The following is a 27,118-nucleotide window of genomic DNA, read 5'->3' on the forward strand; positions in this document are numbered from 1 at the left end:
TTCGCGGACCGTGTGCTTCACTATTTCTCTGTAGGCTCTTAAGTTGAGGGAGCTTGCTAGGTTGTGTTCACAGGGAGCGACAGGATTTTCACAAACCGTGATTAATAGCCGGCGTCTGGCTGGGTCCTGGAACACTAGAGCTATGCTATGCTAATGTTATGTCCAGGAGGGCTTAATAGGGAATTACAATGGAAATGTTTTATGTAAGTAATATGTCTTTAAACTTCCCAGAGTTCTTAATTATTGTAATTGAATAATTGTTTAATGAGCTTATTGCAATGTATATAAGCTATAAGGTGTTAGTTAACAGTATACTCTGTAAAGGCTTTTAATAGCCAAGGCACTAGAGGAGATACTGTTTGTACTATTGATTTTAAATAAAAAGTGACTGCGCTTGGTGCTACCAGACTTTTTTCTTCACTGGTCATGAAGAGTGTTGTACTACAATATTCAACACCTTTGTCAGTATTCTAATTCATCAAATTATTAATATCTCTGTGAAAACATCTAATTTCCCTGACCACTAAAAACAGTACATATAATTGTCACCCCAAAAGGAGGCTTTAAGAATCATCCTGACTCCTGAAGGCCAATATCTCTAAGTCCTGCAATCTGAGACAATACTTGAAACATACAAAATAATTAAAATAATGTGAGTGAGAACAAATCCCCAGTGGCTGAACAATTAAAAAAATATATAACCATAAAACAAGAAAGCCACTAAATGAAACAGTTGAAATTAACATAAAAATCAGTGTTTAATCACAGTAGATAATTAACCAAGTTTAACCAATCATTCTTGGTGAAAAATCCTTACTGAATTAGGATTTTTCACCATTAATGATTGATTAAACATGGTTAATTATCTATTTAAACCAGGTGATTTAATTAATGTTTATAAAGTTTTGAAAAAGCTCTATGCGAAAAAGCTTACCTGTTTTTATATCTACTGTGATTAAACGTTGATTTTTACGTTAACTTCAACCATATTTTATTCAGTGGCTTTGTTATATAATACTTGAAACATGTTGGTTTGCTGCCTGAAGAACAGCATTGACTTAGAAAAGGATAGAACAATCCAGAATAATGTTGGTTGATTGACACCACTTTCCATTAATACTAATAATTCAAGATTTTGCTGAAAGCCCTTTCAGTAAACTTCAAAGTAAAACATTCTTGAAGGGGGCAATCTCCATCAATTCCTACAATGTGGGGGTCACCTTCGTACCCCCATACTTAAATATACACACTCGGAGGACACACAACTATGGAGAAGGGAATTCACCACTACTGGTGAAAGTAACTTTAGCAAAACATTTCAAGTGAATTGTCATTCAGCTAAACTATTATTTATACAATGACACATTCTCCAATAGTACTGCTGTTTTTTTCCCTCATTCACAGATTTTATCAGAACTTTGAAAAAGAGAAATTAGCAAGTATGGAGTTTGTTGATCTGAATAAAGCATCCAACTTTGTCTCCTGTTCAAATCTAACCCAGAGTGACCTAGTAATTCAAGAACTGCCTGCTGAGTATGTAAGTTTAGGTTTAAGATTAAGCACTAGTAGTCTACTCCTTGTCCATTTCTTAGATGTCATTTTTACAATTTCTATAAGCAAATGTAGTCTCTGCTTAATTATAAACAAGACAGTACACACTGTCTCAGACAAGTCTATTTAAACCAATGAAACTAGATCACTACATGACAATGTAATAGGTTCTCCAACAAAGGACTTAGTATAAATATTCAAACTAAAACTGTGCTTTTTGCTAAAACACTTCTCTGATCTATGTCAATGTATATTCTTGAAAAACAATTTCTGCTCCATCAAGAGTTTTCACTGAGTAACTTCCCATTTTAAATGCTTTATTTTGTGTTTGTTGAAAAATCACTTACTCTCACCAATCACATTCTATACAGAAATAATAAAACTGAAAATGTTTTGAAAACCTGCTACAAGATGCAGGATTCTCTTACCATATAAGTACAATTTGCCATGTACAAATCACAAACCCCCATATGGTATTACATTTACTGACAACTTCTCTACAACAAAAGTCCCCTTCTGCTTTACTATCTTCACTATCTTTAATATCAGTAAAGCTTCTTTAGTGCTCGTTTCTCTCTGTGAGTTCATTCACTATAACTACTCACTCTTCTTCATACTATAGACAACAGATAGGATTCCTTCTATTGTCTAACCACAGGCAAATTCTAGCCACCTTTGTGTCTTTTAAACCTCAGAGCAGTGCCTCAAATTTTACATCACAATTCCATGTCCTGGGAATATGACTTGGTCTTTATAGATTATATGTAAAAAGTTTGTGAATGCCTTCCCTAAATCAAAAAAAAAAAAAATCAGTGTATCCCCCTTCAAACATGTTAGACCATGACAGAATGTTATATGGCATTTAGAAATGGAATGCATTCATATGAATTTGATCGTGGACCTCTACATGATTTTCACTGTCCTCAGTAATAGTGCCTCAGGCTAAGCATATATTGTCTTGGAGTCAGGCCCACCATTCTATTCTCTTAGTGGCCCCTCTCTAACTCACCCAAATATAATCCCATTGTAACATCAAATTTCTGACTGTCCTTGCCCATGTTGTCTTCTCCTACAGGACTCTAATGTGAATCTTGCCGCATAGAATTACTGTATTCTCAAAGTATGATATGCAGATCCTTTTGTACATATTGTGTTCATGCAAGGTTAGTTAAATACCTGTAAATACCATTAGAGCTGCATTCATTCATCTTGTCTTGTTACTGCTGCATTTTAATTCTTCTTCATCATTGTTAGTTCAGACACTAGATGTAATGGCTTATTGTTTTTTGCAAGAATGACACAACTTTCTTGGTTATAAATACCTTTTGCTGAGAGTTCTTCCTTCCTCTCTTACTTCCATCCATCCATTCTTCAAAGTCTATACATTTCAGGGTGACAGGGATCTAAATGCTCTCCCAGCTAGGAATGGATATAACACTTTAAGCAGTCCTGTATGAGGTGCTAGTATATTGCAGAACAAATACACACATGCATACATTGCACATAACTTAGCAGCAATTTTTGAGAATAATCACTTATCCAAAACACATGGGTCTATATTATATGCATGAAAACTGAATCACGCGAACGCATATTGAGCAACACATAAAGAGTGAATATTCAAAATATCGAAGGTATGAACGGAGACCACTGTAGGGAATTCTTCCCTTTGCTTCAATGGAGTGTGATCTTGGAGTTGGCATATTTAAGTAAGGGGGTGTGGGGGGTGCAGGGGTGCTTGCCCCCTGCATACAACAGTTAGTAACAGTATTTATCTGTTTTTTTTTCGTGTTTGGAATTTGATGTTTTGGGCTTTCGCCCATTACACGTCACTTAATACGTATTTGCACAATTCAGTTTTCATGCATATAATATAAACCCAAAACACACATATAAGGTAAGTGAGGGAAGAAAAAAAACAGTCCAAGGTGAAAACCTGCTGGAAGCTAGGGAGAACACACAAATTTCACACAGAACGCACTGTAAACTGGAACTAACCCAGAGAACCAGGACCAATGCTAACTACAATGCTATGCAAATATATATAGAGTGCTTGTTTTGCAGTTATTTGAACATCCATATCCATTATAAAATTCATACTCTTCAATATGGTTTTGCATCTTCTGTCTCCTCAGATTTTATTCAGCTGAATATATAGTCAAGAAAAACAATGCTTATATAGAATACAGTGAGGACAGAGATCAGTGACAAGATAGCTCAGATGTTACGATTTTACATCACAAGTCCATGGCCTGGGAATTTTACTTGGTCTTTATAGATTACATGTAAAAAGTTTTAAATGCCTTCTCTAAATCAAAAAAAAAAAAAAACAGTGTTATCCGCTTCAAGAAACATGTTAGATCATGACAGAATGCAACATGGCATTCAGAAATTCAGAAATGGAATACATACATTAGCTATAATCTCCGTCATCTGAGTGCAATAGCTTTTCTGATCCTTTAAAAAGAGTCTACATATGGCACTCTAATTTATTTACTTTATTAACTTCTTAAAAGGGTAAATCAACTGGTACAAGGACCCTTTTCAGCCATGACCCAGGCCACAAAACAGTTAAATATACAAAACAATTAAGCGATAACCCACAAGTGGATGTGGCTATATATGGATTCACCCACAGTTGGGGTGATTTGATCATGAGGGTGAAGGCTAAGTGATTAAACAAAGCCAGTAATGACTAAATCCTGATATACACATAACCACACCCACAAGTGGGTTATTGCTATTATCCAATGACATTATTTAAGAAAGAAATTACTTACCTTTCTTAAATAATTTCTTTGAATAATGGCACTGCAGGGTTCTTCCACATTATGGAAGTTGCATTCCCATGCTTGCACAGTACATCAGTGATGTTGAAGAGAAGCTATAAAGAAAAGAGTATCTCCATTGCTGTTATGTTGTTGTCGTTGTTATTGATGAGTAGCAACTGAGAAAAGAGTATCGCCATTACTGTTTTATGTGGTAAACGGTAAAACTATGAGTTAAAAATATGCACATTCTGCGAAGATCCATACAGTTTAGAGGCATGAGGGTCTGCTGAGTTTTAAAGAGGGACAGATCAAAAATAGAAGGAAAATGAGATAAGTTTCTACTTTTTATTTTTGAGAATATACCTGATTATTCTCCTATTTTGCACTGTCCCACCATAGCATATTCTAATAGAAAAGTCTGGCCACTCGATGGTACTTTAGTGGCCAGATTGTTTGATATTTGTATATGCTGAACTTACAATGGGCACGCTGGCTGGACTGTTCGATTAGTGTGCTTGTTTTTCAATAACAATTACCTGTCATTGTATAATTTCTGTTAGCTTACAGAAGTGACTTAAGGACAAATCGTGACAGACAGCAAAGCTGTAATTGTAATGGAAACAAATGTGAAGTACAGTACATAAAGGTAGACAGATGGACAGATGGTTGGAAATATTAAAGTAATATGTGGAATAGTGACAATGCTTTATGTGGACTATATTGTATCTTTTACCACAGATAATTTCCAGGTTCCATTACACAATCTTTACAAAAATAATTTTGTAAACTGGGGGGGAGGGTTGTCTGTGATTAGTATTTCCCTATAAATGCCTATCATGGCATATAAACTTTTCAAGCCATGGACTAGACTACAAAAAAGAAAAATAACATGGCTTACATTGGAAAAATAATGTTTTGTGATTTGCAGACATAATGTTTTCTTCTATTTTTTACTCTTGTTATTTTAATTTAAGGTTTGGTTTCTTGGAGTTTTAAATGTTACAGTTTAAGGCCTTTTTGTGAGGCTAAATACATTTCTATTTGTGGATTGCGGGAGGAGATGGAAAGTATTTTTTAATGCAAAAGTAAGCAGTTCAAACGTTTTACTGAGAGAGTTACCAGGACAGACTATGTCTGTATGTCTTAGTTTATTCTTTGCTTTGCTGTTTGTGATTTGCACTGCTTTCTTATTTTCATTCTTTCTTTCATTTCTTTTCTTTTTCCTCTCCTTTTTTTTTTTTGCACTAATTTTATTGCAGTTCAAAAACACATTTGTTAGACTTTTTTAAGTTCTAGACTAAAGCAGAAAGAAAACTGTATCCTGCCTTCTCTGAGGTCAAAAATATTAACTGTTTTCATAGCCTTTTTATTTATGATAATAAAAAGAGGACGTTTTCATGGAAGGATGGCTGTGTGAGTGTGCCTGACTTTTAAGGATTTTTTTTGTTTGTTTTTGTGTGTGTGTGTGTGTGTGTGTGTGTGTGTGTGTGTGTGTGTGTGTGTGTGTGCTTACTTTGTTTCCTTTATTTTTAACCTGGTTTTATTGCAAGACTTCATCCTTAGAATTTTAAATGCCCTGAGTTGCTGTAGAAAGCAAATGTTGACCATCTTTCTGTGAGGCCAAAGGGAGTATTTGCTTATGACCTGGGGAAGAGCTCAGAACAAGACTTTTTATTTAAGGTAAGGAAAAAATATATCAAGATATTCTTGACAAATGTGACAGAACAGACTGCTGTTTCACTGTATTTGATTTTATCCTCCTCACCAGTGCCATGTTTCTAAAACCAGTGGTTATTGAGTTGTTTGCCTCAAGTCTACATACATCTTCAAAATGCCTTTTGTGTCTTACCCCATTTGCTCTTAATACTTATGTCAATGATCATGAGTGAATTCCCTCATAATATTGATTAATCCTCATTTTCACTGCCATTCATGAATTCCCTTGTATAGAATTAAACAATTCTCAGTTCCACTGTCATTCATCATTTCCCTGATATAGTATTGATAAATCTTCAGTTCCACTGCCATTCATGTATTCCCTCATATAGGACTGATTAATCCTCAGTTCCACTGCCATTCATGTATTATCTCATAGAGGATCGATTAATCATCACTTTCACTGCCATTCCTGAATCCCCACCTATAGGATTGATTAATCCTCACTTCCACTGCCATTCGTGTATTCCCTCATATTGAACAGATTAATCCTCTGTTCCACTGCCATTCATGAATTCCCTCATATAGGATTGATTAATCTTCAGTTCCACTCCCTTTTGTGTATTCCCTCGTACAGAACTGATTAATCCTCAGTTCCACTCCCATTGATGTATTCATACCCTTTGGTTGTATCATCTAGTGCTCACAGCTTTAAACATGTTCCAGCTTGCTTTCAGGATCTGCATTTAGTACTGTCCTGCAAAGTAGCTGAAAGCAGATAAAACAACACACAAAACATGTTAGAAATCTCATAAAACAAATATACCACTTTAATGTCTATTTGATACAGCTAAACTATGTTTTAAGTAGTGCCACCCATTTAACTTAATTATATTTTCACATGGGAAGGATGTTTCTTTAGAAAAAAAATACTTCAAAATGTAACTTTCAAAGACTTGTTGATAGATAATGGTTACCTCGGGCAGTGCAGAAATTTGTTCCTGCTTACAGAAAATATACCACTTTGATATGGCTTTAAATATCTTTAAGATGTTCAAGTGCACCCAGAATATGGATGCTAAGCTCTCATCAGATGCCTCCCCCCTTGTGAGAATATATATATACCTACTGTTACTACCACCACCTTTGAACAGGATCTGAAGACTACTCTAACAAAAGCCTCCTTTGTACCTGACGGAGCTATCAGCAGAAAACAAAAGAATTTCACACTCATAAACCCTACATGGACTTCTCACTGACCAAAGTAAACTACACATACACAGCCACAATACTGAGGCAGTTGGGTCAAAAACTAACTCAAAATTCCATAAAGCAGATGTGTAAGTTGTAAACTTCACAAACATCCTAGTAATTGTGACTCCACTGTGATTATGACAGACACATGCCTCAATGGACTTTGTAAGGCATTTGTGACAATATGCTGCCTGCCTGTTAGGGGAATCTTATTAGGAAAATAGCCTTAAAGATAATTATTGCATGGTACTTGCGGCAAGATCATTGTCCATGCTAGAGTAGACAACCTATGATGACCTTTCTCTTGGATATGCAACAGGTGATATTTAAATTACTGAACATCAAAGAAAGTATAAGATATTCAGATTAACGTTCCATTTCATCATCTCTTAAATTAACTCAATTTCATACTAAATTCTAATATATAAAAATCAGTGAAATGCATTTGTTATAAGGGAATTTTAATTACCTAAACAGTAACTTAGGTAAGCACATATACAAAAATATTGCTTGGTACAAGTAGTATGGAATCTGACTGGTGATGGCAGGATCATACTGGCCAGCTCAGGATCTTTCTGCTCTCTGCCCATAACTATACACTCTACAGATCATGATACCATTGTCTTTAAACAAATAAATACAATGAAATTCAGTTCAGTCATAGATAAATCGCCCTTCAACAGTTCAATAATGGAAACAATGTGATAAACATGCTTATGAAACAGACTAGGATACTGTCCTCAGATTTCCATGCAAATCTACTCAAGATAAATTCAGTGAGTTATACGATAGTTGTAATTTCTGCAGTCATGCTAACATAGCATGCATACATTCACACTCATATGTACAGACATTTTATATATATATATATATATATATATATATATATATATATATATGGATAAATGGATAAATTAAAAAAAAATAATAAAACAACATTGGAAGACTCACCAAATTAATAAGAGACACAACAGAAACGTAAGGTACTACTTAGCTAACAAACTTGCCCTAGTAATAGAAAATAATATACCAGATCTAACTATGAATTTGACTTGATTTTCAAGTTTGAAAACACTAATAAGATATGTCATAGTTACACCAGAAAACAGAAAGGAAAATTATAACCATAGTATGTTATCGAGATATAATGAAGAAAGTCAACCATCTGCAGGATATAGTGAATGATAGTGAATGTAGTTGCAAAAAAAAAAAAAGTCTGCATACATCAGCACAAACAATAATAAACATTGTCAGAATGATATGGAAACAAAAGACACATTTCTTGTATAACCATAGCTCTAGACGGTTTATATTAGGAAAGCAAAAAGACGTTTACGCGAATACATGAACGTCGAACCGTATAGTGCGAAGTGGACTTAGAGCGAATTTCCATGGTTGGCCCATTTGCAGATTAGCTGCATAAAGTAAGTGTTGGATACGTGCGGAGTTTAGGCTAGGGTGCGGGTTAAGGTAAGTGCTTAGATAAGTAATGTATATTAGATTTAGTGTAGGGTTAGAGGTATGGTTTTGTTAAATGTATGTATATAGGTTATTTATTTTGTTTGTGTATATTTTCGTAGGGGAAGTGTGCAGTAGTTACAGACCTTAGGGTTAGGGAGGGGTTAAGGATAGTGCATAGATAGTTTTGCATGTGGGGTTTAGTAGTGTTGGAGGTAGGGTTTTGTTAAATGTATTTATGTGGATTATTTGTTTTGTTTGGGTGTATGTCTGTAGGGGATGTGTGCGGTAGGTTAGGGAGGGGTTAAGAATAGTGCATAGTTAGTTGTGTATGTGGGGTTTAATGTAAGGTTAGAAGTAGGGTTTTGTGCATTACTTTAGGTTAGAAGTAGAGTTTGGTTAGTGTATGTATGTGGTTTATTTATTTTATTTGGGTAGGTAGTATATAGGTAGTGGTCGGGTTGGCCGACTATGACAGTTCGATTTATTTTTTTTTCGCTGTTTAGGGATTTTCGTGGTTCGCGGTATAGGGGTCGATGTTTTGGTATTCGTGCATAGGGTTTTTCACTTTCGTAATATAGGCCCGCTCTAGATACTGCTACTACAAGAAAAGTAAAATAAAACAAAATAAAAAAAATCAAGTTCCAAAGAGCCAGACCTTCTGGAGGTTTCCTACACAGAATAACTGAAAATCTAGATAAATCCTGTCTATCATTTTCAAGAAAGTGTTGGCAGGTGATCATATCTATAAACAATTGTAAAAGCTGTACAAGGTGTACAAGGAAGATGGTTTTCACATCAGATCCCAGCGATTTTAAATCTAACAGTCTGATGAATTTTTTAAGTAATTCGGTAGAAAATATAAATTAATGATGAATAAATGTCTCATGCAAGATAATTCTGATGTAGGACATCACAAGGTTTGATATACAGCAGCCTGACTACTGAAAAAAATACATATTGTGCAAACTTTAGTGCTCAAACCACAATAAAAAAGAACACACATCAAAACAGACACACAAGTAATGGCAGATATTATCCTAAACAAGATACAATAAAAAAACAGAAATAAGCAAATTATATTCATACTAACTATGAGTTCACACAAACGTTATGAAGGGGAAAACAGGTCAGCTTGCTTACATGATCTCAAATTCATCAGTCAAGTAGCCTGACACTGGTGGTCAGTGATCAGGACTTGTCATCACTGGCATTACCTGAGAAGAGTGGCTTTAGATGAGCTGGCCTAATGAAACTGTCTCTCTCACTGAGTCCATAACTGGATGTCCTGTTACCAATAAATCAGCTGTCCTTGCATGCCTGTAGTGTCAAGTCATGGACTCAGTTATGTGTTTCGGGCTACAGTCCTGGTCAGTGTCCTTTTCTAGTAGTCCGCAATTACTTAAGTTCTTTGCTTTGTCTGCTCAGTGACTAGCTATTAAACAATTAAATTATTGAGTTAACTCAGTAGTGTTATCTTGTATGATGAGAGTGTTTTATTCATAGCATAAATCTATTTCACCATTTCACAATCCTTCAGTAGATAAGCATGCCGCTTTCTGCAGAGTTTTCCCATTTACAAGATACAGAGCTAAATAAGTTTTAAACTGTAAGTATTGAAAACTGTGGGATAGGAAATTAGTTTTCTAGCTACACTTCTTTAGTGTGTTGATTTTTTGTAAAATAATTTGATGCATTCAGAGGAATAATAATATAGTGACATTTATATGTTAAGAAATAAAAGAAGAGCATTTCTGCAGGACTAAATGAAGAAAGATGTTGTAGGGGATAAGCTGGCCAGTGAAATTTATTGTGCCCATGTAAAGAAAGCTGCATGAGGAGCAGTTGAGAAAGTGATGCGATGTGCAAGAATGCTATGTTTTATGTTTGCTGGACAGAGAAATCAATTATACTTTATAGCTGCATTTCTCTACTATTTATTGCCAGACTCTTGCTGAATGCACTCGGTTGTTTCATTTTATCTCATGGTTTGACCTTGTTGTTAAACAAAGCATAGAACCTGAATCTTACTCATGAAATACTGTTAAGTAAACAAATTCTTGAAGTGACAATGCATAAACAAAGTCAACTTAACAATGAGAAAATAACATTATGTGAAAATTTAACTGACATCAACATGACAGTTTTTAGGTTTCTATAAAACACAATAACTATGTTGTTATGTTACACTACTTAGTTTAAACACCATCTTCTCTTTGTAGATTTTTATAATCGAAACAAAACTGATACGGGTGACTGTTGAGGAAGCACAAGAAAATGACCCAGACATATTTCATTAATCTTTAACTTTACACCTTGAAGCTTGCTCACTGTAAATATATTTTACTGCTAAGACTACTTTTTTTTGTATTTCATAAAACTGCTGAAGTACATCTGGGAGAAGAAGAATTTACTACGCCTATAATTTCATCTTAGTAGTGTTTAAGCTTTGCAAGTGTGTTGTTTATTGCAATAAAATAATACTAATAGTAATGCTAATGCTAATAATGCTAATAATAATATTAATAAAAACAAATACTATCCCTGGAATTCACAAAGACTAAGCATGATGCAGAAGGCTTATCGCAGATTTCATCCCGCTAATGTTTTTCCCTTGTAGGGATCTTAGCCTGGAGAATGGTCTCACATATGAAGTTACATGCTAATGCAGCTATCCAGGGGAGTGGCTAATGCTAAGCTATGTGCTCTTTGCTGAAATGACTGCAGCTCCTGATTTGTTCCCCAAAAGGATAAGTGAATGTTTTCAAAAACACTAGTCACCCATTCTCACTTACATGGAAATATTCATGGTACAGATAAGTCCAGCAAAGCCATGGGGCTGGGGTTATGCCTTATGATTATTTATGCTTAGTCAGAGCCCTTCCTCAGGGTGCAGCTCTTTCCTCCAGGATGACCATACCAGTTAATCCCAGAGGAAATTTATGACTGCCTCACAGAAACCTGGCCAAAACCAATAACCAAAGATAACGAAATAACCCCCCACAGTACAACATCCTTAGACTGGACCAGATCTCCAGGAAAGGTGGCGGGGTAGCTGTACTATGCAAGTCTACCCTAACAATAACAATTGACATCCAACAGCCACCCCAGTTTGGCAATGCAGAAATTCTCATCACCAAACTAATAATAAACAAAAATAAATGCAGATACATTGTCTGCCTTTATATTCCACCCAACAAGAATGATAATACTCTAGAAAATATCTTACATTGGCTAGCTTCTAACTATCCCCAGGAAACCATTGTCTTGGAAGACCTTAACATTGATTGGACACATGTTCCTCTGAAACTCCCACCACCCATTTAAACCTCCCTGGGTTTACTCAGATCATTGCCACCCCCACCAGATTTAGCAAAAATACAGTCAAAGGTAGTATCCTTGATTGGATACTTATTAGCAGCCACCCCCAAAAGTACAAGTCAAGTTCATTACCCGATGATCTAAGTGATCACTGCCTTACCTATATTGTTATGCTCAAAGCCGGCATTCCCAACCAGCCCACCTATAAAACTATAAGAAACATCAGGAACTTTAACCTTGACAACTTCCAAAATGAGCTCAAAGCATGTAATTGGAATGTCTTGAAATATTCCCATTACAAGAAGCAGTTGAGTACTTCAGTACCAGATTTCTAGCTATCCTTAGCCATCATGCTCCTTCCCATACCACTGTGGCTATCTAAAGAAATAAAAACCAAAATTAAACTAAGAAACAACGTCTGTCCCAGGTGGTATGTTACCAAAGCCCCTATGGACCAAGTAAGATACTGGCAGCTAAGGAATCGGACCAAAAAATCTGTTATGCTAGACAAAAAAAAATCACTACACCCTCCTACAACAAAAATATGAGTTAAAACCTCAAAAGTTCTGGGTTGGTATTAACAATCTTCTCCACCCAGGCTGTTCCACCACTCCTACCCCATCAGCTGCCCTTGATACATCCCCTGTAGAAATTGCAAACAGCTTCAACTCCTTCTTTAGTGAAATTATCCAGTCTCTAGCTACCCAACTCACTCAATCGGACACAAACACCAGCTCTGTAACATCTAGCCTTGATTCACCCAGCACCCAACCCACCTTTACCTTTCAAACCATACATACCAACCTGATCCAGACCTTATTCAAAAAGCTAAAACCTACTACACTAGCTGTGGACCACCTCCCAGCTGAATATCTTCAAAAAGCAGCTGATGCCATAGCACTTCCCATTTCTATTCTGATCAACAGATCCATCTCAGAAGGATCCATCCCAGCAATATGGAAAATATCACATGTTATACCTCTCCATAAAGGAGGAAGTTCCACAGAATTATCTAACTTTAGACCTATAGACGGAAGTTCCACAGAATTATCTAACTTTAGACCTATAGCCATTCCTTCATCACTAGCTAAAATCATGGAAAGATGCAAACACAAAAAAATCATGCACTTTCTTATTCAAAACAGAAAGCTCGCTGACTCTCAACATGGCTTTGGGCCATTCCACAGTACCACCACGTCTCTTCTATCTTTCTCTAATGTCATCTGTCTTCATCTAAACAACATCAAACTATCTTCAGCACTCTTCTTAGATCTCTCAAAAGCTTTCGATATGGTCAACCATCAGCTACTGCTCAGTACCCTACAAACCATCGGTTTAGAGCAACACGCAATACAATGGTTTCACTCCTACCTAAACGGTAGACAGCAGGCTGTCTTATGGCAGAGCAAGCTGTCATCCCAACTTCCTCTAACCCTAGGTGTCCCGCAAGGGTCCATAATAGGTCCCCTTCTTTTCTCTGTCTTTATCAATGATCTGCACACCACCATCCCAGGAGCCACCTGCATCCAATATGCAGATAACTCAATACTAATATGCTCCGCCTCCTCTCCTACTCAACTTCTAACCCTCGACCACTTTCAGCATGGTAGAAACATGGCTAGCTAATTGCCGTCTGTTTCTAATTCCTAAACAAAACCAAGCTACTACTTTTCTCCCCTAATCATGGAATTTCTCCTCCTTCATTCAACATCAAATCTAGCAATGACACCATTATCTCCTCTGATGACCATACAAAGCTTCTAGGTGTAAAAATAGACAACAACCTTAAATTTGATAAACATGTAAATCATACTATTAAGTCCGTCAACAAGAAACTTGGCTCCCTGGACAGAGCCAAACCTTTCCTCACTCCCCCCCCCCCCCCCCAGCTAGGGTAGCTATCGCAACATCACACCTCCTCTCTACCCTTATGCATGCCTCCCCTGTACTCACCAACCTATCCAAAACCGATCTCAACAAATTATCAAGATGTTACAATCATGTAGCCCGATTCGCTACTGGCATGGCTTTTAGGACTCACCATTGCCAGAACCTCAAAGCACTGGGATGGCTAGAGTATCCTACCCTTCTACAGTTCAACCAGCTTATAGTAGCACATAAAATACTTCATCAACCTGATAACACCCCTGCCCTCAAAAATATTCTCACCCCTCATAGTGCCCCCAGGCCATTATGCTCAGCTGATAAACTATTGATACTGACCCAAAAATCCAACAACTCTGCAGGCGATGCTATATTTGCCAACTCAACTGGTAAAATCTGGAATCTACTCCCTACTGCCATTACCAAGGAAACCTCACTACCCCTATTTAAAAGAGAACTCAAAAATACCTCACATCTCATTGGCTGTGCTCTTGTTCTAAACCTGACTAACGACTTCACTAATACATGTCTTGCTACCCAACCTGCTGTTTAGCCAAGTATCTATGCCTCATAGCATTTGAATGTCTAAGCACTGTGAATTATGAAATCTGATTGTATTCTATGTTCACATTTTCTGATACATCTCTGCCAATCACAAATGAAATCTGCACATTGTTTATATTGATATCTGCCTGTATTCTTTGTCTATATTTTTCTAAACATGTCTGCATGAGTTTATCACTCAGTGATGTATGTACTGTCTCTTTTTTGGTATGTGGAGCTTTTCTCCCCAGGCCTCCGCTGAAAATGGACATATATCCAGTCGGACTAACCCGGTCAACAAATGTAAAAAAAAATAAATAAATACCCATCCAATCATTTAGGTTATGTTTAAAAGAAGATAGTAAGTCATTCTGTTTAACATGCAGATGTTTATTCTTGGGGATTGGGAGGTGCTGAATTATAAAATTGCTCCTCTGCCAAGTTTTATTTATCTATACATCTGAAAGGGGCATTCTGCTCAAATAATTGGTATGATCAGTGTTGAGTATAAAAGAGTGATTACCTCTTGGGACCTTGAAAATATTTTCTTTTGCCATTATATTTTCTAACTTAAATAATTTGCTAACAGCCATTGTCACGTCATGATCAAAAGAGAGAAAATTATCAACCAAAGTTCTAGGTCCCTGACAACATTTTCATTTTGTAGTGGTTGCATTTTCATTTTGTAGTGGTGTGTTGTCTATATAGTATGATGAGTGAGAGTTTGTCTGACAAAAGAGACAATACTATATTTTCCCGAATTTAGTTTAACCTTTATTTAGTGCAACAAGAGTTTACTTGGGAGAGTTCATACTGGATAGTTTGGGTGTCCTTTAGTGACTTAACAACAACCCTCAGTTTACAACTGTCTTCAAACTTTGTTACTGAGAGGTTTTGGCTCTTTGCCTGGAGATCTGAGAAGTAAAGGTCAAAAATGGAGAGGTCCCAACACCAAGCCCTGATGGACACCACATGCCACTTTCATACATTCTGATAAGTCTCCTGCAACTCTTGATATGCATGGTCTGTCATTCAACCAATTTGCTATTCATCTTACCACATATGAGTCAATTTTAATGCATTTGCTTCTGTGTGATGCTAGCATTGGGAACTGGGGAGAAGGCATGGCCACCATCTCCAAAATCTATAACCATGTTGAAGCAGTGTTTCAGATTCAGTAGACAGGATCTACCCTTCACAAAGCCAAACTTTTGGGAGTGAATTCAAATAAGATTCTTGACATCTTAGTTTTTAAGGTCAGTTATAATTTGTTAGTGAGTGCAAGTTTGTGGACATGTGTGTGCAAGACTGTTAGTGCATGAATGAAGCTGCATGAAGGTGTGTGTGTGTGTGTGTGTGTGTGTGTGTGTGTGTGTGTGTGTGTGTGTGTGTGTGTGTGTGTGTGTGTGTGTGTGTGTGTGTGTGTGTGTGTGTGTGTGTGTGTGTGTGTGCCTGGTCACAGTATGGTAGATAGGTAGGACATGCTGAGACTGGATGTGTGTTTCTGAGTTAGCAGTACTAGATACAGCAACATAAGTCTGAATGTGTGAGTATGCCTGTGTGTGTCTCTGTGTCCGTGCATATGTGTGCATATGTTTGTGTGTGTGTGTTTCTTGGAGTGAGATGTTTTGCAGGTGCATAGGTGAATGTTTCTGTGACGGTGAGAAACTGGGGTGGTTTGTAGATGAGCGGATGTGGGAAGTGATTGGGAATGTCTGAGAGAGTGTGTGTGTATGTGTGTGTGTGTGTGTGTGTGTGTGTGTGTGTGTGTGTGTGTGTGTGTGTGTGTGTGTGTGTGTAGAGGTCCCTTACTGAAGTGATGCATAGCTTGCTAGGGAGGGCACTAGGTTTGTCAGCCTGACAGTACAGTGTTTTATCTAGAGACATGGTAATGAGATGCTGATGGGGTCTTCCAAACTGTGGCTAACACATGTCTCTGAATCATAATTTGTTTTCATTATGTAATGTGCTTAATGTAACCATAGATATATAATTGGAACAGATATGGTCAGATTGTAAAGGTTATGTTTCATGAGTTCTTTAAGTGATATAATTTCTGCCTTATGCCTCATAGTCAGCTCATCCACACTTCATGTACAGGATTATGATTGAGCCTCAATAACCAAGTTATTATGTGTATCTGTGTAAATCTATCTATATATACATATATATATAAATATATATATATATATATATATATATATATATATATATATATATATATATATATATATATACACACACACACACACACACACACACACACACACACACACACACACACAAATGAAATCTGTAAAAGGTAAAGATTCCTCAAAGACTACTGTTGTCTAACTTCAGAAATCATCATGCAATACTTCTCTATTTATTAAAATGCATTACTGTAGATCATTTCAAAATTACGTTTACTATTAGCTGGTTTGGAAAGACAGATAACAACACTAATCAGTTTAACTGGACCATAAATCCCAATCCATTAACTAAAGAGGAAATAATTCAGGAAGTAGAAAATATACTTAAAGACCTTCTAACACACTCAGACTCTTCCAAAATGCCCTTTGATATCCAATGGGCCTTTGCAAAGGCTGTAATTAGAGGTATAATGATCAGTAAAGCACCATAATATAAGAAAAAATATGCAGCTAAAGAGATATCACTCAAAAACAAAATTACTGAACTTGAAAATAAATTGCAAGTAAACTATGACCAAGAAACAGAAAAACAATTAGCTCTACAACAGAAAGAATTCTACCTTTTAAATGCTAATTATCTCTCTTTTCAAGAAATAAAAACAATAGCCAATTATGCAGAGTGGCCACAAATGCCATCCAAATCCCTAGCCAACCTTATAAATCAAAGAAAACCTCTACAGATTATTCCGGAACTTATATACAAAGATAAAAAGTACAGCTCTAACCAGGACAAGGGCCAAGTATTTGATGAATTGTACTCACATGCATACACAGAACAATCCAACACTATAACAAACCAGGAAATAGAAATATTCTTGAAACAACTAAACTTTCCAATGCTCTCACAAGATCAGAGAGAACACCTCCCATCTCCCATCACACTACAAGAAGTAATTACAGCCATTAAAAATCTAAGTCGAATAAATCCCCAGGACTAGACGGATTCACAGCGGAATTTTATAAAGCTTTTATTCTAAGAACTCCTACAATATTATTATGTATTTATAACTACCTTATAATATTACTGATCATCATCTAAATGCATCAATAACAATATTTTTTTCTTAAAGAGAAAGCTGACCCTAAAAACCCAAGAAACTACAGACCCATATCTCTAATCAATGTGGACATAACAATATTTGCTTCTATCTTAGCCAACAGATTAAAGACAGTGATAACTGGCAACATTTCACCATATCAGTCTGGTTTTATTCAACAAAGACAAACCTATGACAACACCATAACACTGGATGCTATGATTACCTTGTATAGTCAGAAAAAACTGCTCGCTCTTTGCACTGGTAATGGATGCATCTAAGGCTTTCGACAGAATCAATCAAAATTCTTATTTTCAATACTACCATATTTCAACATTCCCCAGAATTATAACATTAATTAAAATATTATACTCCAAAGCACATACTATACTACAGATTAATAAAAGGTTCTCTTCTAGAATAGATATTAAAAATGGAACTAGACAAGGATGCCCCCTGTCAACATGTCTCTTCAATTTGTGTATAGAACCATTATTTCTACTTATTACACAAAAAAAACTATCAACAGATATCAAATTTATATAATACAATGATTCCTTTTACAGCCTTCACAGATTACCTGAACCTATATTTTACAATACCAAGCTCTGATATCAAGAAAATCTTAACCTCTATAAGTGACTACTCGAAATTCTCTAATTATAAAATACACCCAGAAAAATCACTAGTATTTCCTGCCAACCTATCCTCCAAACTAACAATATGTCCACTGCCCACAGAAATGAAATGTAAGCACACTATGAAATACCTCAGAATTATTTTTCATCAAAACCCATCATTGGTGTACCAAAGAAAAGTAACAAACCTATGGTCAACAATACAACAGAACCTTCATAGATGGGAAAAACTTAATTTATCTGTACTAGCCAAGGTTGTCATTATCAAAATGAACATTCTACCCAGAATGTTATACCTATTCAATACTACTGACATACCAATACAAGCTAACTTCTTCCATAAACTACATTCTTCTCTCTCCAAGTTAGCATATAAAAAATGTATTCTCCCTAAAGAAAAAGGAGGCTTAGCTCTCCCAGACTTTAAATTAAACTATGACATAATAAAAGTCAACAGGGTACTGGCAATATCTGAATATAATCCAAGCGAAAAAATATGGTGTCCTACTTGGATAACCCTGTACTAAAACTATGTTAAATCATTAAACAATTCACCAAGCTCTCCCTTTCTTGGACAAAAATAGTTTGAAGAACATGAAGTTACATAAAACAATTGGAGATAAAATAAAGGCACTGCAAAAACTTATCAACTCATTGAATGTATACAATTCGTTTATTATAATGCAACCTCTGCATATGAATCTTAATCTTAAGATTAATGACAAAATGTTAAACTTAAAACCATACCCTTGCTAAGAGAGCTGATGATGTTAGACCTTTATTCATATAGGAATCAATCCCTGACAGAGCTGAGAACAACTTTGAACTTACCTAAACAATACCTAATTATGCTAAGACAAATCAGAGATATGTGTGCTAGCATACTAAATAATCCTACAATCACACAGAGAGACACACGTTTAGTTAAAAAACTCTGGTCTCTGCTAACATTATGAAAGAAAATGACATCCTGCTCGTACAAACTAATAATGTCAATAAGGTACCAAGAAGAGATACTTTTCTCAAAATACTGGCGTGGCATAGATCCACTAATTTCTAATGACCAAATTACTCTATCTATTGTAATGACAATTAAATATATTCACTTCAGAAAACTGAGCTACACTCAGTTCATGAAACTAAATAATGTGTACCTTACCACAACACAAATAAACAAATTTAAACCTACTTCAACCCCCTTATGTTCACATTGTGATAGCAAGAATGCTGACCTACTTCATATATTCTGGAGCTGTAAATGCTCATACAAATTATGGTGTTCACAAGTCAGATTAAGCAAAATGGTGTATGAGAAGTTATCCTGGAAATTTGCCCTATTACATGTTCCCCCTGTGAAGCTAAAGAAACAACAAGAAAGAATATTATTTACACTATTCACACTTATAAAGTATTATATTACACTGAACTGGAATGACAGAACTCAGATGTCTTGGAATGAATACAGACAAATAGCTATTTGATACATAACAGCACACAGATTTTTAATGCCTACCCAAAAATGAAATAAACATTTTGCTGAATTTTGGAACTCGCTAATGGATTATATACTGAGATAGCACCCACAGACTCCTACCAATGTCCAATTATTAAGGAATATGATTGTATTTTGTCTCTACACTCTGTTCCCAATACCTCTCCCCCTCCATCATTTACTTAGGATCAATACACTTTTGCAATACTTGTTATAATCCAGCCTAATTGTATTCTTCTCCAATAGAAATAATTGCATACCAAGTACACCTACAATGTCATCACATTGGTTGTGTTTTACTGGAAAGCAGTACATATGTATATAGTTTATTGAATGATTTAATATTTTCCTCAACTTTTTTGCTAATCATATATGATAACACCATCCGGTCACTCTATTATATTTCATTGTACTTAACGTTGTTATCTATTTTTGTTTTCTGGTTTTATATGTTTGCTCTTGGTATTGAACTTAATGGAAATTTTATGTAAGAAATGTCAATAAAGAGATTGTTAAAATGCATTACTGTAGAAGGACAATTTTTACATGAGACACATTGCTCATTTGCTATTTATATATTATAAATCAGAAACTAGTTTATGCAAGGTTAAAGACTGATGCCGTGCATTTTTTGCCATGCCTAAGTATTCTTTTGACTGTGGCTATCTGAGCAGTAATTAACTCCTTGTTAGGTCCTTCTGGCAATTTAAATTTCATTTCATTTCTTTACAAATGAAATTGCCAGAAGAACCTATCAGAGTAGTAATTAACTCCTTGTTAGGTCCTTCTGGCAATTTCATTTGTAAAGTCTAACATGTCACAGATGTTTCTACTTCATGATGACCTACTGTATCTAAAATGATGCTGCTGACTAAATACATTGCCAAAGGAGACCCATTTTACGGCGTGCCTCCATCTAACTGAACATTACCTCCTTCCTGATTTATTCCTGGTAACATACATGAAAAACAAACTAAACAAATGTTATAGAAACAACTGGTTGCATTGTACTTCATAGGCATATTTGACTTGCAATGTACAAACTTCGGGGACTATATCCTGACTGTTGCTGAGTCTTGGCATCAGTCTAACTGCCCACTGTCTATCACCACTGTATGAACCACACTAATGTCAGAGTGATGGCAAAGCACTGTGAAGACAACCCTTTTACAGAACTCAGCAAAATGTGAATAAGGTGATGTCTTTTTTTTTCTATAAGATGATACGGTGTGTTGCTTCATCTAGAAACTTGGGATGTTGCTGCTAGTTACATTATTATTCTTATTCATTTCACAATTTAATATCATGCTTACAACATTTTCTGGCTCTGTAGACTTTCAAGCTCAGGCTGGGTGGCACCACAGTTAGCAGTAACTTTGCTCAAATGTGGAAAGGGTTGTTTTTGAACCTACACTGGCTCAAGAGATGAAGGGAGGATGTAAATATATATTCCAGCTCACCCCCTTGTCTCTTCCTAGCTTTGCTTCATGGAGGTATAATGATACAGGTGGGGTCTCTACAGGTAGGGTCTCTACTTATTCCAGCCATGTGCCATTTTACAATTTTCTCCCTCAAGCATTCTTTAGAAGTTGCCCTTTATGAATGCAGTTATATGCTGCTTATTGTACAGAACTGTTTTTCTTAAGATTTATGGTGGGCATTTTATTTACTTTGTTGTTTTTTATATTGGTAGTAGTTGGAGTATTCTAAGGCTACTGAGTGCTAGTTACTGTAAATTGTGTAGTATCATCACAAGCTGAAATAAAATGATGCCTTGCAATGTCCTGTTTCTTCTTTATCTGATTCCAGGTAACAAATTTAAGATTTGTGACTATCCCAGCAGTCTAAGCACAAATGGAGCAAATATGTTTTTATTTGTACTTTGATCCCACGGTGGTGGTGCTGCGGTAGCATTGTCACCTCACAGTAAGACACTGCCTGGTTCGATTCTCAGCTAGAGTGTCTTCTGCGTGGAGACATGTGTGAATGGGTGTACCTTCATTGAAGGTTGTGTGTCAGAGCTGGTAACTTGGCATGTAAAAATCAACTACCAATCATTAGCGGACCAGAGTTCCACTGTGGCGACCCCTAACCGGAAAAAGACACAACAACAACTAAAGATTGAGACAGGCTGCCAGAGGTCAGCTGTACTATTAGTGAAATCATATGCTGTTTCAGAAAAAGTTCAGTTTGGGATGAGAGCGGAGTGTTTTTTAACCCACTATGAGCAAGGGCAGTAGCATCGTTCCATCAAAGATATGACTGTATGCTAGCTCTGTGATGAATAGCAGCATTCCATCAAAACTATAACTGTATGCTAGCTCTGTGATGAATAGCAGCATTCTCAACAAAACTATAACTGCATGCTAGCTCTGTGATGAATAGCAGCATTACCACCAAAACTATAACTGCATGCTAGCTCTGTGATGAATAGCAGCATTCCCACCAAAATTATAACTGCATGCTAGCTCTGTGATGAATAGCAGCATTCCCACCAAAACTATAATTGCATGCTAGCTGTGTGATGAATAGCAGCATTCCCACCAAAACTATAACTGCATGCTAGCTCTGTGATGAATAGCAGCATTCCCACCAAAACTATAACTGCATGCTAGCTGTGTGATGAACAGCAGCATTCCCACCAAAACTATACCTGCATGCTAGCTCTGTGATGAATAACAGCATTCCCACCAAAACTATAACTGCATGCTAGCTCTGTGATGAATAGTAGCATTCCCACCAAAACTATGACTCCATGTTAGCTCTGTGATGAATAGCAGCATTCCATCAAAACTATAACTGCATGCTAGCTTTGTGATGAACAGCAGCATTCCCACCAAAACTATGACTCCATGTTAGCTCTGTGATGAATAACAGCATTCCCACCAAAACCATACCTGCATGCTAGCTCTGTGATGAATAGCAGCATTCCCTCAAAACTATGACTGCATGGTAGCTCTGTGATGAATAGCAGCATTACCACCAAAACCATGACTGCATGCTAGCTCTGTGATGAATAACAGCATTCCATCAAAACTATGACTCCATGTTAGCTCTGTGATGAATAACAGCATTCCCACCAAAACCATACCTGCATGCTAGCTCTGTGATGAATAGCAGCATTCCCTCAAAACTATGACTGCATGGTAGCTCTGTGATGAATAGCAGCATTACCACCAAAACCATGACTGCATGCTAGCTCTGTGATGAATAACAGCATCCCATGCAACTATGACTGCATGCTAGCTCTGTGATGAATAACAGCATTCTACCCAAACTATGACTGCATGCTAGCTGTGTGATGAATAGCAGCATCCCCACCAAAACTATGACTGCATGCTAGCCCTGTGATAAATAACAGCATTCCACACAACTATGACTGCATGCTAGCTCTGTGATGAATAGCAGCATTCCCACCAAAGCTATAACTGCATGCTAGCTCTGTGATGAATAGCAGAATTCCATCAAAACTATAACTGCATGCTAGCTCTGTGAAGAATAGCAGCATTCCCACCAAAACCATACCTGCATGCTAGCTCTGTGATGAATAGCAGCATTCCATCAAAACTATGACTGCATGCTAGCTCTGTGATGAATAGCAGCATTACCACCAAAACTATGACTGCATGCTAGCTCTGTGATGAATAACAGCATCCCACGCAACTATGACTGCATGCTAGCTCTGTGATGAATAATAGCATTCTACCCAAACTATGACCGCATGCTAGCTGTGTGATAAATAGCAGCATTCCCACCAAAACTATGACTGCATGCTAGCCCTATGATAAATAACAGCATTCCACACAAACTATGGCTGCATGCTAGCTCTGTGATGAATAGCAGCATTCCATGCAAACTATGACTGTATGCTAGCTCTGTGATGAATAGCAGCATTTCAATAAAACTATGACTGTATGCTAGCTCTGTGATGAATAGCAGCATTCCACCCAAACAAAGACTACATGCTAACTCTGTGATGAATAGGAGCATTCCACTAAAACTATGACTGCATGCTAGCTCTGTAATGAATAGCAGTGTTCCACTCAAACTATGAATGCATGCTAGCTCTGTGATGAAGAGGTTTTGTCCATCACCATATTCTAAACAACTGTGATTCAAAGAGTATCTCAAGTGCTAAAGGAGTCAGGTTTGAAGTGGTAATATTGTTAGGTAACTCATGGTTTCACAATGCTGCCCTCAGCCTCTCACGCAGCAAGGGCAATACTGTGCTGCTCCTCCTCACGGATTTAGGCAAAGGAGTCAAGTGAAAGACTACACCCATTCCATCTAGGGTTTGCAAGTCTTCTCAATGGCTGCAGCATAACTTATTAAAGCACTGCCTGGCATCAGTTAGTAAAGAGGGGGATTAAGTTAGTGGCACTGAAAAAAAATCTCCTTACTGCTCTAGGATGGTGACTCTGGTTGCCCCCTGAGATAATTTGATGCTGGGAGAAGGTATCCCAACATTCAAAAAAAAAAAAAAAAAAAAAGCAAAAAAAAAAAATGTAATGTGGTTATTCAGCTTTAACAGCATAGTACACAATTTACATATTAAAAGCAGTTTTGCATGGAGCATGTCCATTTCCCTGCTCATTATTAATAGTAACCCCAAGATCACCACACCTCAGACAAGAGAAATAGATACAGCAGTTTCAGATTTAGTCTATATTTCCCCAAATCACAAATATTCCCCACTGTTTCAGGACTCAAACATAAAATTAAAATCACAAGAGTGAGAATGAAAGTATGTGCAAATGAGCCAAAAAGCTAAAATGGTTCTGGGGGGAGATGAAAGGAGCAATTTATTTAAATATTTGTTTAAAAGGCATATATATACATTTTGTTAGTCAACTCTTTTAGGAAACAAAGACATAAGTGTGGAATAAACATTAGCAGAAGTAGGTCCTTCTGAGTGAATTAATATTTGGTTAGATGTTACAAGAACAGAAAAACATTAGGAAGCATATGGATCTTTAGAAGTACTTCTACTGTGTGCCTTAGCATTGCTGCACAAACTTTGGTGGGCACTAACATCAAATCCTTCCAAAACAATAACTCTGTAGTTAGTGAACATTAAAGGTAAAGTAGTATTCTTTTACTTCTAGGTAAGCAAACCTAGAGTTAAAATATTTAAAGCATTGTGGGTGTTTGGAATGTGAAGCCCCATGCCTGGTGTTATTTGTTGTTGAAATCACATCAATGTTTTTAGTTTTGCTATTATAGGTACAGCCTTTATCACCTTACTATGAAACTACAAAATATCACTGGTACTGGGAACCAGCACTTTATTTTTGTCCCATACTTGCTGCAATTTAAACAACAAATGTGGCTGAATACAGTAAACGATACATAGACAATGGCCGCTATATCTAGAGCCCCTTGATCTGATTTAGTTTCACTTCTGTAATTGTAGTTCTCACTCTTAGTTCTCAGTGATGTGCAAAAAAATCTACTGATATCATATAATAACATAATTAACATAATATTATTTAAATAACGCATTCAGACAATGACAGATAAGCTGACTCTAATGAACAAGACACCAGTGAAAGCAGTTACTTTTGGAGTTTGTTAATATTGTTTAACTTCATATTTTTTTCACTCATGGCTACCTAATGCCCTGCAAGCTTATGTTTTTTTTATAAATGTGAAGTAATTTTATCTTTTTTTTAATTTTAGTTTGATAAAACCACTTTCTGAAACTATAAAATTAATAAGTAAACAGAAGCAAATAAAGGACATACATTTAAGCAAATTGTCTGCTAAGGAATGAGATTTAAATAAATTGCTGAACCTAGAAAGGAGACTGTAGTTCATGAATCATGAAACTACCGAAGACGAGGGATGCTAATGAAGTCAGGTGAATGAATTACTTAAAACATAAAAACATTTTAGAATCTCAGCATATAAAATATGTCTTATATCCCAAGATACATGATGATGCATACAAATTCCACGTAGGGAATTTACAGATAAAACCTATCAAAGCTACTGTGAAAAAGCTTTGAACATCCACATTAAAACTGCTCTATGAATATTAATTGAAAAGCAGACTTGGGAGTAAGATGACACAAATTTATGAAATATCTTAATATAATCTGTTTTTTCTGTATCTTTAAAAACAGAGAATAGTTTAAACTTATGACGCTGGTCAAGTGAAACTGAGACTAAGGAAAGGTAAAGCAAGGACAATGATTAGTACAAAATACCAAGGGAGAGAATACATCCTTTGATAAAAGCAAGTATCTATGGTATTCAGAATAAAAACTACAGTATAATGCAACACAATGCTCTGTTTTATCTCCTTAATCCAGTTTTATATTTTATCTTCTTTCATCAAAGCTGCTAAATTTACTCAGATGATTCAAACAGAAAGACAGGAACAAAAGAAGCAGAAAGGGATATTTGTTTCAGTCCAAATGATGTGGAATAATGATTATTTACACAAGTAATCCATCCATCCATCTTCAACCACTTTTTCCCATTTTGCACATGGGGTCGGGGTGTCACTTCATCAGTAACAGTCATCTCGAGCCAAGGTTTACACCGCCAGGTGGCTAGCCCTGATATGTGATTGCTATTGCCTTTTATATTTATGCGTTCCCAACTTATAATCAAACAGGGGTCACTACTTAAGGAAAAAAGTGAAACATTTAATTTGGTTAACCTTACTTCACACAAACTGGCTCAGTGGCGATGTACAGTCATTAGCACTCTGGATAGTACCCAGTGTGGAAAATAAATCAGCTGCCTAGCCTTCCCTGTGGCACCAAGTGTACATTTAGTGAGATCATGGTTAGAACACAGGTGAGCCAGCAGACTCCACTTTTTGGTAAGGGTGTCCCACTGTAAGTTTTCACAAAACTTTCATTATAAAGGTAATACTACATAAAATAGCTATGCATAGCATGTAGATTGATATTAAAGTATCATTACTGCTTGAATACACATAGATTCATACTAGGTTAACTCCTCTCGTGGACTATTTTAAACCTAGCCAATTACCCACTATGAGAATCAAACCCTGCATCTTGTGCTTATAAGGTAAACACCTTAACCATTACGCCACCATACTACATACTTTGGTAGGTATCATGTGCATTATATGTCCCACTGGTTTAGCATGACAGTGAAAACTATGTACTAAAAATGCAGTTGCATATCTCTAATGTACACAGTAGTTTACTGACAATCATCTACACCCCTCCCATTACCCAAGTATAACTGTAAAACAGAATGTATTGCGGGGTATTTCTCATTACTCCAAACTCTATAACTAAGGTCATTAAATTCTATCCATTTCCAGTATATTGTCAGACAT

This window comes from Protopterus annectens, chromosome 5.part0 (assembly GCF_019279795.1).
Source record: "Protopterus annectens isolate FY-2018-M chromosome 5.part0, PAN1.0, whole genome shotgun sequence".
Lineage (NCBI taxonomy): Eukaryota > Metazoa > Chordata > Ceratodontiformes > Protopteridae > Protopterus > Protopterus annectens.